Source organism: Budorcas taxicolor, chromosome 22 (assembly GCF_023091745.1).
Source record: "Budorcas taxicolor isolate Tak-1 chromosome 22, Takin1.1, whole genome shotgun sequence".
Taxonomy (NCBI): Eukaryota; Metazoa; Chordata; class Mammalia; order Artiodactyla; family Bovidae; genus Budorcas; species Budorcas taxicolor.
The window spans coordinates 346,207-363,178 of record NC_068931.1 but is presented as its reverse complement, the minus strand read 5'-3'; the positions used below and the strand labels follow the sequence as shown (position 1 = coordinate 363,178).

The 16,972-nt window shown below is 41.2% G+C and overlaps 1 pseudogene; it reads right to left on the bottom strand.

Annotated features, from left to right (window-relative positions):
• The window catches only part of LOC128067440 (frizzled-3-like), a 68,400-nt pseudogene extending 55,866 nt beyond the window's left edge, over positions 1 to 12,534 (bottom strand).
• Between the last annotated feature and the right edge of the window lie 4,438 nt (positions 12,535 to 16,972).

Genomic DNA, 16,972 nt, shown 5'->3' with positions numbered 1-16,972 from the left:
TTCTCTTGTCCTCTATCTCTAGTAGTGCTTTAGATGGATAAAGTTATCATCACTCAGCATTTTAAAGATATTAGTTCATTATCTTCTAGCTGCTATTGTTGCTGTTGAGAAGCCTACACAGTTGATAATCTTTTGGAGATTTTTTCTCTCTGGTAGCTTTTAAATGTCTCTAGCCTTTTAGTTGCAAAGAATGTTTCTCATTGTGATTGGTTTTTACTTGTCCTGCTTAGTATGCAGAGCGTACTTTTAATGTGAGGTTTCAAGGGTTCAGTTCTGAAAAATTCACGATGTAGTTCTTTAGTTATCATTTCTTAGTCATTCTTACACCCCATTGTTCCAGAACTCCCATTAGATGTATAATGAAGCATCTTAATCTATTTTTAATATATCTTTATGGAATAATTAGATAATTTTGAGTATTTTATGTCTCTATTACGCATTCTGGGTGACTTAAAGAGTTAGAACAATTTTCCACTTCACTAGTTCTCTCTTTAATCATGTCTACTTTAGAATTCATTCCATCTATTGACTTAATTTCAAATCCTGACAGATGATGCTATGAAAGTGCTGCACTCAGTACATCAGCAAATTTGGAAAACTCAGCAGTGGCCACAGGACTGGAAAAGGTCAGTTTTCATTCCAATCCCAAAGAAAGGCAGTGCCAAAGAATGCTGAAACTACCGCACAATTGCACTCATCTCACACACTAGTAAAGTAATGCTCAAAATTCTCCAAGCCAGGCTTCAGCAATACGTGAACCATGAATTTCCAGATGTTCAAGCTGGTTTCAGAAAAGGCAGAGAAACCAGAGATCAAATTGCCAACATCCACTGGATCATGGAAAAAGCAAGAGAGTTCCAGAAAAACATCTATTTCTGCTTTATTGACTATGCCAAAGCCTTTGACTGTGTAGATCCCAATAAACTGTGGAAAATTCTGAATGAGATGGGAATACCAGACCACCTGACCTGCCTCTTGAGAAACCTACATGCAGGTCAGGAAGCAACATTAGAACTGGACATGGAACAACAGACTGGTTCCAAATAGGAAAAGGAGTACGTCAAGGCTGTATATTGTCACCCTACTTATTTAACTTATATGCAGAGTACAACATGAGAAACACTGGACTGGAAGAAACACAAGCTGGAATCAAGATTGCCAGGAGAAATATCAATAACCTCAGAGATGCAGATGATACCACCCTTATGGCAGAAAGAGAAGAGGAGCTAAAAAGCCTCTTGATGAAAGTGAAAGAGGAGAGTGAAAAAGTTGGCTTAAAACTCAACATTCAGAAAACGAAGATCATGGCATCTGGTCCCATCACTCCATGGGAAATAGGTGGGGAAACAGTATCAGACTTTATTTTTTGGGGCTCCAAAATCACTGCAGATGGTGATTGCAGCCATGAAATTAAAAGACACTTACTCCTTGGAAGAAAAGTTATGACCAAACTAGATAGCATATTCAAAAGCAGAGACATTACTTTGCTGACTAGGGTCCATCTAGTCAAGGCTATGGTTTTTCCTGTGGTCATGTATGGATGTGAGAGTCGGACTGTGAAGAAGGCTGAGCGCCAAAGAATTGATACTTTTGAACTGTGGTGTTGGAGAAGACTCTTGAGAGTCCATTCTAAAAGAGATCAGCCCTGGGATTTCTTTGGAAGGAATGATGCTAAAGCTGAAACTCCAGTAATTCGGCCACCTCATGCGAAGAGTTGGCTCATTGGAAAAGACTCTGATGCTGGGAGGGATTGGGGGCAGGAGGAAAAGGGGACGACAGAGGATGAGATGGCTAGATTGCATCACTGACTTGATGGACGTGAGTCTGAGTGAATTCTGGGAGTTGGTGATGGACAGGGAGGCCTGGCATGCTGCAGTTCATGGGGTCACAAAGAGTCGGACAAGACTGAGCGACTGAACTGAACTGAAGAGTACATCATGAGAAACACTGGGCTGGAAGAAGCACAAGCTGAAATCAAGATTGCCAGGAGAAATATTAATAACTTCAGATATGCAGATGACACCAGCCTTATGGCAGAAAGTGAAGAGGAACTAAAAAGCCTCTTGATGAAAGTGAAAGAGGAGAGTGAAAAAGTTGGCTTTAAGCTCAACATTCAGAAAACAAAGATCATGGCATGTGGTCCCATCACTTCATGGCAAATAGATGGGGGAAACAGTGGAAACAGTGTCAGACTTATTTTTTGGGGCTCCAAAGTCACTGCAGATGGTGACTGCAGCCATGAAATTAAAAGACGCTTACTCCTGGGAAGGAAAGTTTTGACCAACCTAGATAGCATATTGAAAAGCAGACACATTACTTTGCCAACAAAGGTCCATCTAGTCAAGGCTGTGGTTTTTCCTGTGGTCATGTATGGATGTGAGAGTTGGACTGTGAAGAAAGCTGACTGCCGAAGAATTGATGCTTTTGAACTGTGGTGTTGGAGAAACCTCTTGAGAGTCCCTTGGACTGCAAGAAGATCCAACCAGTCCATTCTAAAGGAGATCAGACCTGGGTGTTCTTTGGAAGGAATGATGCTAAAGCTGAAACTCCAGTACTTTGGCCACCTCATGCGAAGAGTTGACTCTTTGGAAAAGGCTCTGATGCTGGGAGGGATTGGGGGCAGGAGGAGAAGGGGATGACAGAGGATGAGATGGCTGGATGGCATCATTGACTGGATGGACGTGAACTTCGGGTAAACTCCAGGAGTTGGTGATGGACAGGGAGGCCTGGCGTGCTGCAATTCATGGCATCGCAAAGAGTTGGACACGATTGAACTCAAAGAGTCAGACTGAACTGAACTCTACTGAACTAAAATACTGTAAACCCACCAGCCTAAAGGCTGAACCAAAGAATCGATTTTCAAAATCATGTTACCTTTAATATTTACTAACTGAATTATGAATATTATTATTTTAGTCTGCTGTTTAAAGTCTTATTATCAAATAACAGAAAAGATGTAACCATAACTTGGAATATTTAAACTTCTGAAAAACTATTACTTCCCCAGTTCTAATGCTTGAAATTTCTTCATAAAAGAATAATATCTGAAAACTAAGATGAGTAACATTCCCCAAACATGAAATCTTCAATCTATCAGAGTGTGAACCTAAACGTGTATCTTTTTAATGTACAAGATGCAGTTAAAAATAACATATTAGTTTTTCCTGTTATTTATCAAACACAGTCATTAGACTGATTAAAAGGGCAATACAAGAATAATTTTCTATGACAAGCCAAATAATAGACGAAGTCTTACCTCCATTGCTAAAGCTGCTGTCTGTTGGTCATAATGATTCAGAAGATTGGGCATGAAGGCAGTTCATAAGGCAAATCTTGGCACATCCTCAAGGTAATAGGCTCAAAGAAAACAAACTGTGCCCACCTATATGGCCCACACACATAGTCAAGGGCCACAGACAGAAGACGATCCAACTCAGCCATGCTTTCTCTATTGAATTAGATTCAGATGATCAGGCCTACTCAATATGTATTTTAGATCTTTGTACAACTGCAAGTCTCAGCTTGAAAGTACTTCTTCTATCTTACTGTTAAGTTCTTCAATGCACCGTCAGAGGTTTGTTAGCTTGGTCTCACAAAAGGCATTTGTTTTTGGTTTCATAATATGGGAAAATGACATCATCTTGCTTCTTCTTTTCATTTTATTACATCGGGCACCGTTTGGCCAACTTGTCAAGTTGTTAACAACCACATTCCCAAACAACAGATTCCATGTTAGGAGAACAGCTATTTCTTCCTTTGACTGAAATATCTGAAAAATAATTTTTTTAAAAAATGGGAGAAATTAGCAATTTCCTCTTAAAATATTACAGGCTTGATATTAAAACTTTGATTAGCTCAGTAAAGTTGCAGGATACAAAATTGGTATACAAAAATCAGTTGCGTTTCTACACAGTAACAATTAGCTACTAGAAAGAGAAATTTTAAAATACTGCCTTTGGGACTTTCTGATTAAAACTGCACACTTCCACTGCCGAGCTCCAGTGCACTCCCTGGTGGAGAACTAAAATTCCAAATGCCAGGAGTCTGGCTAACAACAACAATCACAGACTTTGATGAGAGATACAATACTGCCTTACAGACAAAATACATGGGTATTTCATAATAAAAATACTATAGTTTTTCTACCTTATCATTCTTGCTATAGATATACAAGGGAATCCATAAATAGCATTTAAAGGTACTATTTCCTCCCTCAGTTGTTTATATAACATATAGTTTAATTTCCCATCTATAATGGTAGTTTTTCATTTGTCACAAGACATAATAGATCCATTTTGAAAAACTTGCATGCTGTTGTCCTAAATTTTATTTAAATATCTGCCACACTTAATAACAAGTTATTTAAATTTTATTATATATGGTTTAAACATTAAATGATTCAGCAGATAGTATCTGTGAAAGGTGTAAAATATAAAGAAATAAAAAATATGGATTCAAGCCTCTTCCCAACTATGTGAATCACTTAGCTTCTCTGAGCTCAGAATTTTTCTTTCTAAAAATTGCACCTCCCTATCAAAGATGGTATATAAGTGAACTATAAAATAATGTACTCTATAAAAGGTAAAGCAATATCAAACTTCAGGCAGTTTTAGTACTGAATTACAGTGGATACAAAGACTTACTTCTATCAACCAATACTGAACTGGCAAACAGAAGATTCTAAAAGTAGTATCAGGACATTTTCCCAACAATGCTTCATCCTTTTAGATAGTACAAAAATTTAGTACCTAGATAGAGAAAACGTTTGACCAACAAATGCTTCATTACACACAGTCAGGCTGCAGAGAAGAGTCAACCCTAGAAAGTTACAGTGTGGGATATGAATGATTCCCAGTTAAAGAGTTTCTACCAAGTTTCAGAGTCTGATTTGACACTGGCTTTGCTGGGGGCTTCCCTGGTGGCTCAGACAGTAAAGAATCTGCCTGCAATGCTAGAGACATGGGTTCGATCCCTCAGTTGGGAAGATTCCCTGGAGGAGGAAATGGCAACCCACTCCAGGATTCTTGCCTGGAGAATTCCATGGACAGAGAAGCCTGGCAGGCTACAGTCCATGGGGTTGCAGAGAGTTGGATCCAACTTTCACTTTTTTTCTAGGGACAAAACTATGCACCTCTTTTGGGGCTGGAAGGGTAGGTAGAGTGGGAGGCAGGACTGGTAGGAAAAAAGCAAATTCTAAAACTATCATACTTGCATTTGGTTTTGTAATGATGTTAAATCTGCTTTTACTTTATTTTTGTTTCACAGATGTCAAATATTTCTGTTTGAAGTAAACAACCTCGGCTGGGAAAACATGAGAAAGCCAGGTTCAGAAATTCTCAGAGACCCAGGTTAACAGGAAAACTCAAATAGATATTAGGGCCCGTGACAGCTTTGACCCTGAGAACTTGAATCAGCTTGGCTAAAGCAGAGAAAGAAACTGTCCTTTGTGCACTACCAATGACAGGGACCTCTGCATCCCAAGCTTTAATTACTGGGCAGAAAAAACTACTTGGAGAAAGTAAAGCCATGGCGGAATCTTCCCAATTTCTCCCCCAAGCATATGGTCTTGAGTAGAGGGGAAAAGGAAAGTCTACAACCTTAGGAATTAGGAACACCAAAGTTACAAGCAACCTCTGCGTCAAACGTCTAATCTCTCTAATGCTGAAGTCTCTAAATCAGAAATATTTGCTAAAGTTTCTTGGCCTGCCATATTTTTTCCTCCTTCAAGCTGGGCCCAGAAATGCGATGTCTGGCTGTGGAAAAGTGATATTAAACACAGTCATGTATATTTAAGCTTAATTATCGTGCAGCACGGTAACAATTATGCCTATCATTAAATGTGTCAAATAAGCCCTGAAAGCTTTATTTGGCTACAGTATCAAAACATCCATATAAGTTCCTTTTTTGTAGTTTGCTGCTTATGCAGCATGTTCATCTGCTTGCAACTGGATGATTTGGGAGAATGGCATTCTATCATGTATACTATCATGTAAGAATTGAATTGCCAGTCTATGTCTGACACAGGATACAGCATGCTTGGGGCTGGTGCACGGGGATGACCCACAGAGATGTTATGGGGAGGGAGGTGGGAGGGGGGTTCATGTTTGGGAACACATGTAAGAATTAAAGATTTTAAAATTAAAAAAAAAATGAAAAAAAAAATTAAAGGGAACACTGCTCCCTACTGAATATGTATATAACAATGAGAATTTCAAAAATTTCATTTAGACTATTTTTTAAGCAGTATGGGTTCCAAATTTACAGTTCAAAGAAGATTACCATACAAAACTTGAGGAAGCAACAAAGTAATATTGAGTTTTTTAAACTAGATGAGAAACCCCCTTATACTTCTGTCTACTCTATCTTACTTGTTTTTCTCTCAGTTATTCCTTTTGCCTCATTTACAAACAATGCTTCTCATAGACTTAAAAAAGTGCTTTCCTTTATGCACTTTAACATTCAAATTTCCATATATCAAAACATTTTTGTAAAATTATATTTAGGCTGGGGTAGGATAAAATCTTAATACATTATGACTGTAGTTTATGATTATTAAGATAAATAAGAAAAAAACGTAGAATGCCATGAGACAAGAAGAAAAATAGGAACAGTAAAAATATTAAGGAATTTATATTTCTTCCAAATCAGAGGTTCCCTAATTTTAATGTGCAGCAGATTCATAGAAACCCCCCCCATAGGTCTAAGAAATCCGAACCTCTGGAAAATAAATGATATACATGCATTCTAATGATTATCTTGGTACTGTTACAAGTGATCTATAAGTCATATTTTGATAAATACTACCTAAAATAGAATAATTTAAAACAGTACAGGATATTTGCACAGAATTATGTGCTTAGCAAAAGTAATATATAAAATGAATTTCTTAAAAAGCTGATAAAGAATACTACCTTAATAGAAAAATGAGAAAAGGACATAAATTTACAAAAGAAATACAAATGGCCAACAAACATATGAAAAGATATTCAACTTTGCTAATAGAAACATACAAACATGATATATAACATTTTTGACAATCAGATGAGCAAAGTAAGAATTACAGAACACAGTATAGGAAAGGGTTCAGAAAAAAGAATATATTCAACATTCCAACACTTGGAAATACTTTTTTTTTTTTGGCTGTCCCACATGGCTTGCAGAATCTTAGTTCCCCAAACAAGGCCTGAACCCAGCCCAGGGCAGTGAAGTGTCTAACCACTAGACCGCCAGGAAATTCTCCATTTTCAAATACTACTGGAGGAAAAGCAAACTAGTTGGTATTTCAAAAAAAATAGCTATGGACACCAAAAGCCCTTAAAATGTATATAATTTGATTCAGCAGACCTATTCTATAATTTATTCTAAGAAAGTAAACACAAGTATACATGATGTATAACTGAAATGTTAGTACAACATTGTTTATGAAATAAAAACCCAGAGACAATCTGAAAGTCTACCAATAAGGAATTGGTTAAACTACGGTACAACCAACACGTAACACACTCATTAAAAATGATGAGCAAGATCTGTATATGCTGACTTGAAAAGACAGTAACAATACAATAAGTGAAAAATAAAATTTTAAATGGTTTACAAAACAGCATATAGTCTCCCATTTTGTCAAAAACATACATACATGGAACAGAATAAAACTATTCAGATATTGTATTGTTTACACATACAATATTATAGGGACTTATCTGGCAATCCAGTGATTAGGACTCAATACTGCTACTTCACGGAGCTCGAGTTTGATCCCTGGTCAAGGAATTAAGGTCCCACACTGCACAGCATGGTCAAAAAACAAAAACAAAACAAAAAAGTAATAAAGTATTATAAATGCTGAAATGTTATTTTAAATCTGTCACATTATTTGTGTATGGGAAAATTAAGTCTGCTAAATCTATAAACGTGTGCTGACAATACTACTACTTGAATCAATGATTTCCTGGCTGTTGATTAAGTAACATGCCAAGGGACACAAAAATGCCCTACTACAGGTTGCAAGAAAAGTGAAAAAAAATGATGATAAACTTAGAATGGGTCAAAAATTGATTTTCAATACTGAAAAAAATCAGATCACCTCTCAGCTGAACAAAATATTATGCACAGTTAAGAAAAAACTTTTGATATATATTCTAAATTGCTTTTCAATAACATAATGAAATAAATGCTTCTAATCAGGATCATGTGAGTATGGATAGCAACAGTCCATTTTCCTAAAAGAACCATCCTTGAAGAAGCTGCAAGTTTCAGACAGCAGGACACAGAATATTGAGGAAACCAGGAAATACTGACAAAATACAGCAACTGATCACATACAGGTTAAAAGATTTTTTGCATTCTTTTTGATATTATATCTTTTACTATAGGAATCTGCAGAATCTCAGCTGAATAAAGGGAATTGCTGGAGTAACTGGAGGGAACAGTCTCAGGAACCAAGGACCAGTAAAAAATGAGGGGTTGCACAACAGTTATTCATGCCCTAACCCTGAGAAAAGAGACATTTACTTCTTTACAGAGCAATATAAGATACGTGAAAAACTAATTTCAGATTAAGTGACCTGATGATTATTTCATCAGAAAACAAAAAGAACTAGATACATTTAACCCTACACTTTAATTTTTATCAATGTATAACATCAGGAATCTGATATTCCCCAATTTACCAGTTCTCTTTTGATGATAAAAAGTTTAGTTCAGTTCTGTTCAGTGGCTCAGTCGTGTCCGACTCTTTGCGACCCCATGAATCGCAGCAGGCCAGGCCTCCCTGTTCATCACCAACTCCCGGAGTTTACCCTAAACTCACGTCCATCCAGTCGGTGATGCCATCCAGCCATCTCATCCTCTGTCTTCCCCTTCTCCTCCTGCCCCCAATCCCTCCCAGCATCAGGGTCTTTTCCAATGACTCAACTCTTTGCATGAGGTGGCCAAAGTATTGGAGTTTCAGCTTTAGCATCAGTCCTTCCAATGAACACCCAGGTCTGATCTCCTTTAGGATGGACTGGCTACATCTCCTTGCAGTCCAAGGACTGTCAAGAGTCTTCTCCAACACCACAGTTCAAAAGCATCAATTTTTGGCACTCAGCTTTCTTCACAGTCCAACTCTCACATCCATACATGACCACTGGAAAAACCATAGCCTTGACTAGACGGATCTTTGTTGGCAAAGTAATGTTTCTGCTTTTGAATATACTATCTAGGTTGGTCATAACTTTTCTTCCAAGGAGTAAGCATCTTTTAATTTCATGGCTGCAATCACCTTCTGCAGTGATTTTGGAGCCCCCCAAAATAAAGTCTGACACTGTTTCCACGGTTTCCCCATCTATGTCCTATGAAGTGATGGGACAGGATGCCATGATCTTCATTTTCTGAATGTTGAGCTTTAAGTCAACTTTGTCACTCTCCACTTTCACTTTCATCAAGAGGCTTTTTAGTTCCTCTTCACTTTCTGCCATAAGCGTGGTTTCATCTGCATATCTGAGGTGATTGATATTTCTCCCAGCAATCTTGATTCCAGCTTGTGTTTCTTCCAGCCTAGCGTTTCTCATGATGTACTCTGCATAGAAGTTAAATAAGCAGGGTGACAATATACAGCCTTGAAGTACTCCTTTTCCTATTTGGAACCAGTCTGTTGTTCCATGTGCAATTCTAACTGTTGCTTCCTGACCTGCATACAGATTTCCCAAGAGTCAGGTCAGGTGGTCTGGTATTCCAATCTATCTCAGAATTTTCCACAGTTTATTGTGATCCACAGAGTCAAAGGCTTTGGCATAGTCAAGAAAGCAGAAATAGATGTTTTTCCAGAACGCTCTTGGTTTTTCCATGATTCAACGGATGTTGGCAATTTGATCTATGGTTCCTCTGCCTTTTCTAAAACCAGCTTGAACATCAGGAAGTTCATGGTTCACGTATTGCTGAAGCCTGGCTTGGAGAATTTTGAGCATTATTTTACTAGCATGTGAGATGAGTGCAATTGTGCGGTAGTTTGAGCATTCTTTGGGATTGGAATGAAAACTGACCTTTTCCAGTCCTGTGGCCACTGCTGAGGTTTCCAATTTTGCTGGCATATTGAGTGCAGCACTTTCACAGCATCACCTTTCAGGATTTGAAATAGCTCAACTGGAATTCCATCACCTCCACTAGCTTTGTTCGTAGTGATGCTTTCTAAGGCCCACTTGACTTCACATTCCAAGATGTCTGGCTCTAGATGAGTGATCACACCATGGGGAATATCTGGGTCACGAAGATCTTTTTTGTACAGTTCTTCTGTGTATTCTTGCCACCTCTTCTTAATATCTTCTGCTTCTGTTAGGTCCAGACCATTTCTGTCCTTTATCGAGCCCATCTTTGCATGAAATATTCCCTTGGTATCTCTAATTTTCTTTAAGAGATCTCTAGTCTTTCCCATTCTGTTCTTTTCCTCTATTTCCTTTCATTGATTGCTGAAGGAAGCTTTCTTTTCTCTTCTTGCTATTCTTTGGAACTCTTCATTCAGGTGGGTATATCTTTCCTTTTCTCCTTTGCTTTTTGGTTCTCTTCTTTTCACAGCTATTTGTAAGGCCTCCCTGGACAGCCATTTTGCTTTTTTGCATTTCTTTTCCATGGGGTTAGTCTTGATCTCTGTCTCCTGTACAATGTCACGAACCTCATTCCATAGTTCATCAGAAACTCCATCAGTCAGATCTAGTCCCTTAAAACTATTTCTTACTTCCACTGTATAATCACAAGGGATTTGATTTAGGTCATACCCGAATGGTCTAGCGGTTTTCCCTACTTTCTTCAATTTAAGTCTGAATTTGGCAATAAGGAGTTCATGATCTGAGCCACAGTAAGCTCCTTTTCTTGTTTTTGTTGACTGTATAGAGCTTCTCTATCTTTGGCTGCAAGAATATAATGAATCTGATTTCGGTGTTGACCATCTGGTGATGTGCATGTGTAGTGTTCTCTTGTGTTGTTGGAAGAGGGTGTTTGCTATGACCAGTGCATTTTCTTGGCAAAACTCTATTAGTCTTTGCCCTGCTTCATTCCGCATTCCAAGGCCAAATTTGCCTGTTACTCCAGGTGTTTCTTGAGTTCCTACTTTTGCATTCCAGTCCCCTATAATGAAAAGGACATCTTTTTTGGGTGTTATTTCTAAAAGGTCTTGTAGGTCGTCATAGAACCATTCAACTTCAGCTTCTTCAGTGTTACTGGTTGGGGCATAGACTTGGATTACCGTGATATTGAATGGTTTGCCTTGGAGACAAACAGAGATCTTCCTGTTGTTTTTGAGATTGCATCCAAGTACTGCATTTCAGACTCTTTTGTTGACCATGATGGCTACTCCATTTCTTCTGAGGGATTCCTGCCCGCAGTAGTAGATATAATGGTCATATGGCAGAAAGTGAAGAGGAGCTAAAAAGCCTCTTGATGAAAGTGAAAGAGGAGAGTGAAAAAGTTGACTTGAAGCTCAACATTCAGAAAACGAAGATCATGGCATCTGGTCCCATCACTGCATGGGAAATAGATGGGGAAACAGTAGAAACAGTGTCAGACTTTATTTTTGGGAGCTCCAAAATCACTGCAGATGGTGACTGCAGCCATGAAATTAAAAGATGTTTACTCCTTGGAAGAAAAGTTATGACCAACCTAGATAGCATATTGAAAAGCAGAGACATTACTTAGCCGACTAAGGTCCGTCTAGTCAAGGCTATGGTTTTTCCAGTGGTCATGTATAGATGTGAGAGTTGGACTGTGAAGAAGGCTGAGTGCTGAAGGATTGATGCTTTTGAACTGTGGTGTTGGAGAAGACTCTTGAAAGTCCCTTGGGCTGCAAGGAGATCCAACCAGTCCATTCTGAAGAAGATCAACCCTGGGATTTCTTTGGAAGGAATGATGCTAACGCTGAAGCTCCAGTACTTTGGCCACCTCATGCGAAGAGTTGAGTCATTGGAAAAGACTCTGATGCTGGGAGGGATTGGGGGCAGGAGGAGATGGCTGGATGGCATCACTGACTCAATGGACGTGAGTCTGAGTGAACTCTGGGAGTTGGTGATGGACAGGGAGGCCTGGTGTGCTGCGATTCATGGGGTTGCAAAGATTCGTACACGACTGAGCAACTGAACTGAACTGAATTGTTTTTAATTGTGTAAGCCAAAGAAGCAGCTTTACAGTTTCCAAGAACAAAAGATGTTTCCTTGTAACCAATTTTGTCTGGTTCTATAGAATATCATGGCCGTCCTAGGTCAGGTCATCTTTGCTTTCTGTAGTCATAGTTTTATCCCTGAATCATAGACAGATCAGCTGATAAAAAGGTTGGATTGTCTCTGTGGGGTGGATTTGCTTGTCTTTGTGTTTCACCTGGCGGCAGTAGCCAGGCCCAAGGGCCTCTCCTGGAAGTGGGCGTGGGGGCGGGGTGCACCGGGAGCGCATGGTGGGGGAGGGGGGCGGGTGGTGCACCGGTAGTGCGTTGGGGCGCAGCGTCCCAGTTGTGCTCTCAGGGGTCGCCATTGCAGCTGGGAACGCCCGTTTCATGCGCTCCTGGGTCCCCATCGATCTGCATTCAGTGAGCGGAGTGGACGGGTGTGGACCACAGGTAAGGGAATTGGGACTCGGTGGAGCAGTGAACCACGTTTTCTGCCCTCTCTGTTGGCACAGTCTCTGAGCTCCCTAACCTGGCGGTCGCAGAAAGGCCTCGCCTTCGGGGTCAAGCCTTTTACCGCTTTACCCCTTCGCATAAAGCTTAGACCAGTGCGGTTTTCCCAAGCAGCCTAGTGCATGCTGGAAGTCCAAGGGATTTATCCTGCCTGGTGATTTCACCTGCAGGGACATCATAACCCTCACTCTGGCCAGCTGGCCCAGCCCTGCTTCTGGCACTTTGCAGCCCGGTGGGCCCTTGACCACCTGCTGGGATGGGAAAAGGAAGGGTCCACGAATTACACCCTAGAAACTTAGTAGGGTGCATGGATTTAAAAATCTGGTGGCCACCCAGACAGAAAAGAAGGGTGGAGGGCACCTTGCTGCCCTTTCATGGTGGAATCTGTGGCTGTCCTGCTGAGAGGGGGCCTTTCCATGGGGACCCTGTGCAATAAGTTTGGTGTTTTGGAACTGAATAATTGGAACGTGTAAAAATTGTAAATTATGTGGTGCTTTAATTAAAAAAAAAAAAACACAAACAAGCTCCAAGTTTTTTTGCAAATTGAGGTCTAAAAATTGTAGGCCTGTTTTCCTTCCACTGTGGCATTCTATGAAGAAATGTGCGTATTTTTAAGAAAAGAGTCAGAAAAGTGAGGGAAACAGAAAACCCAGAGGTGCCCCTGTAGTTTGGCAGAAAGTGAAGAACTAAAAAGCCTCTTGATGAAAGTGAAAGAGGAGAGTGAAAAAGTAGGCTTAAAGCTCAACATTCAGAAAACGAAGATCATGGCATCCAGTCCCATCACTTCATGGGAAATAGATGGTGAAACAGTGGAAATATATACCCTCCATTTCCAGGTGTCTATTTCAGTCTTTACCAGTTATGAATGGGCTTGTTTGCTCTAGTGTTCTTGGACAATTTGAGTAGAGATTCTTTGTTAGATACGCATTTTTTAGGAAAACAATTGTATTTATTTTTGGCTTTGTTGGGTCTTCGGGTGTGGGCTTTTCCCTAGTTCGGGTGAGCATGGGCCATAACTAATGGTGTGCAGGCTTCTCACTGCAGTGGCTCCTCTTGTTGCGGGGCACAGGCTCACGGGCTTCAGTGGCTGCAATATGTGAGCTCGGCATTGTGGCTTCCAGGATCTAGAGCACAGGCTCGGCAGCTGTGGCACACGGGCTCCATAGCATGTGGGATCTTCCCATAGCAGGGATCACACCTGTGTGTCCAGCACTGGCAGGTGGATTCTTTACCACGGAGCCACCAGGGAAGCCCGCAGGCATATTTTTGATTCTAGTTTGCCACACATGTACCTGGGGAGAGAGGCCAGGATCAAGAGGCCTGACCGCTGGAGTCCTCAGCCACAGTTCTGACTGTGCCATCCAAAGCTCTGGGGCCTTTAGCGAGCGCCTCAGCTTCCCTGGGACTGTTTCCTCCCCTCAGAAATGCCCTGCTGATGGACTGTAGCCCACCAAGCTCATCTGTCCCTGGGATTTCTGAGGCCAAAATACTGGAGGGGGTGCCATTTCCTTCTCTACAAGGTAGCATTTGGAAGATATTTTCTCCTGGATCGTGGTTTTGGTGAAGGAAGGGGGATCCCTTGCAGGGCTTGAGAGTGGCTTCTTGTCTGATACTTGGAAATGAACTGTCTGAGGAGAGGAGTGCCGTCCAAGTGAGAGACTTTATTAGGAAGGGCTGCAGGGGCGGAGGGCAGGAGGGTGAGGGAAACGGAGAGAACTGCTCTGCCACGTGGCTCACAGTCTCAGGTTTTCTGGTCATTGGGTTAGTTTCTGATTTGTCTCTTGCCAGTCATTCTGAATTGGGATCCTTCCTGGCGGCAGACGTGTCACTCATCCGAGATGGATTCCAGCGAGGAGGATCCTGGGAAGTTGGTAGGACCTTAGCACTGCAGTCTCCCATTTCTTTTTGACCTCTCCAGAATCCTTGTTGGTGGTAGCTTATTAGTTCCTTGTTCCTTACCAGGACTTCCTGTTGTAAGATGACTCCTGCAAGTGGTTTGTTTCTCTTCTCTGTTGCCTGGCAAGGGTGGGTGGTCAGTGGTTCATTTCATAGTTGGTCTTGTGGTTCTCTCGAATAAGGTCCTTCACAGAGTAAATGCATAAAATTGTAAAAGTCAAAGTTTTAAATAATTTATCTTCATAATTTGGAAAATTGGCTTTTTTGTTGTGTGTTAGAACTCATCGCCAGACCAAAGGTCATGTAGATCTTTTGTTGTTTTCTGAAGTTTTATGGTTTTTTAAATTGAATTACGATGTTAGTTGCAAAGTTTGTGTTTCTGTTCATTTCATGTCATCTTTTTTTTGGACAGTTATTTATTTTTAGTTCATTGATCACTGCTTTACAATATTGGCTTGGTTTGTCATACACCCACATGAATTAACCATAGGTGTACGTGTGTCCCCACACTCTTTTATTTATTTATTCTTAGTATAAATTTATTTATTTTAATTGGAGGCTAATTACATTACAATATTGTGTTGGTTTTGCCATACATCAACATGAATCTGCCACGGGTATACATGTGTTCCCCATCCTGAACCTCCCTCCCACCTCCCTCCCCGTATCATCCCTCTGGGTCATCCCAGTGCACCAGCCCCAGGGATCCTGTATCAAGCATCGAACCTGGACTGGCAATTCGTTTCACATATGATGTTATAGATGTTTCAATGCCATTCTCCCAAATCATCCCACCCTCTCCCTCTCCCACAGAGTCCAAAAGACTGTTCTATACATCTGTGTCTCTTTTGCTGTCTCACATACTGGGTTATCGTTACCATCTTTCTAAATTCCATATATATGCATTAGTATACTGTATTGGTGTTTTTCTTTCTGGCTTGCTTCACTCTGTATAATTGGCTCCAGTTTCATCCACCTCATTAGAACTGATTCAAATGTATTCTTTTTAACGGCTAAGTAATACTCTGTTGTGTATATGTACCACAGCTTTCTTATCCATTCATCTGCTGATGGACATCTAGGTTGGTTCCAGGTCCTGGCTATTATAAACAGTGCTGTGATGAACACTGGGGTACACGTGTCTCTTTCAATTCTAGTTTCCTCGATGTGTATGCCCAGCAGTGGGATTGCTGGGTGATAAGGCAGTTCTATTTCCAGTTTTTTAAGGAATCTCCACACTGTTTTCCATAGTTTGAGTTCCCTGAGTCATACAGCAAATTCCCACTGGTTGTCTATTTACAAATGTTGGTGTACATGCATCCATGCTGCTCTCTCCATTCATCTCACCCTCTCCCTCTTGTTCCCCACCCTTGTCCGTAAGTCTGTTCTCTATGTCTGCATCTCCGTTGCTGACGAACAGATTCGTCAGACCCATCCTTCTAGATTCCATGTTTTTCTCTTTCTGACTGACTTCCCTGTTTAATATGCTCTAGGTTCATCCCCTTCATTAGAATTGATTCAAATGTGTTCCTTTTTATGGCTGCATTCCATACAGGCTCTGATTTTTCCATAGCCATGTTTTGAGGAGGGTCATGGAGCTATTCTGCTCCATTTCATTTTGGGCCTCCAGTGCTCACAGCAGAGCTGCTTCTGGGTGAGCCCTCTGAGGTCTGTGAGCGCGGAGCTGCCCGCTCTTCTCTGGCGGCCCGCAGGGGGCGCCAAAACCCCCTCTGACCCGCGGGCGCAGGACGCTTTGCCTTCAGACTGGGCTGGCGGGAGCTTTGTCTCCTCAGGGCCGTCAGGGCTCGGGCTCCTGGATAACGGGGCTGCGTCCAGGCTGAGAGGAGCGGGGTTGCCTCAGTGCTCGCCAGCAGGGAGGCGTTGCAAGAGGGAAAAATGAGGACGAAGTAGACCTGACCGGAGCTCCATCTCAGAGGACTCAGAGGGGAAAGAGCTCCATGTGCAAAATGGCAAGTTTTCAGTTCGATTTCTGTCAGATGATCTAGAGGATGAACTTCACTGATGTTCTTCCATGTAGGTGGCCAGTTTTCCTGTCACTGTTTCTTGAGAAGACTGTCCTTTCCTCTTCTCTCGTTCCTGGTTTGATTTTCATGAACTGACCGCATACATGTGGGTTCCTTCCTGGACTCACTATTCTTTCCTGGAGTCCACATGTCTGAGTTCCTGCCAGTTCCTCACTGTGGTGGTCACTACAGCTCCGTGATGTAGTTTGAAGTCGGAGAGGAAGATGCCTCCAAGCTGTGTTCGTCTTTGTCAGAGTCTTTTTGGCCATTTAAGGTCCTGTTCAATATTCACTTCAGTTCAGTTCAGTTCAGTCGCTCAGTCGTGTCCGACTCTTTCCAACCCCATGAATCGCAGCAAGCCAGGCCTCCCTGTCCATCACCAACTCCTGGAGTTCACTCAGACTCACGTCCATTG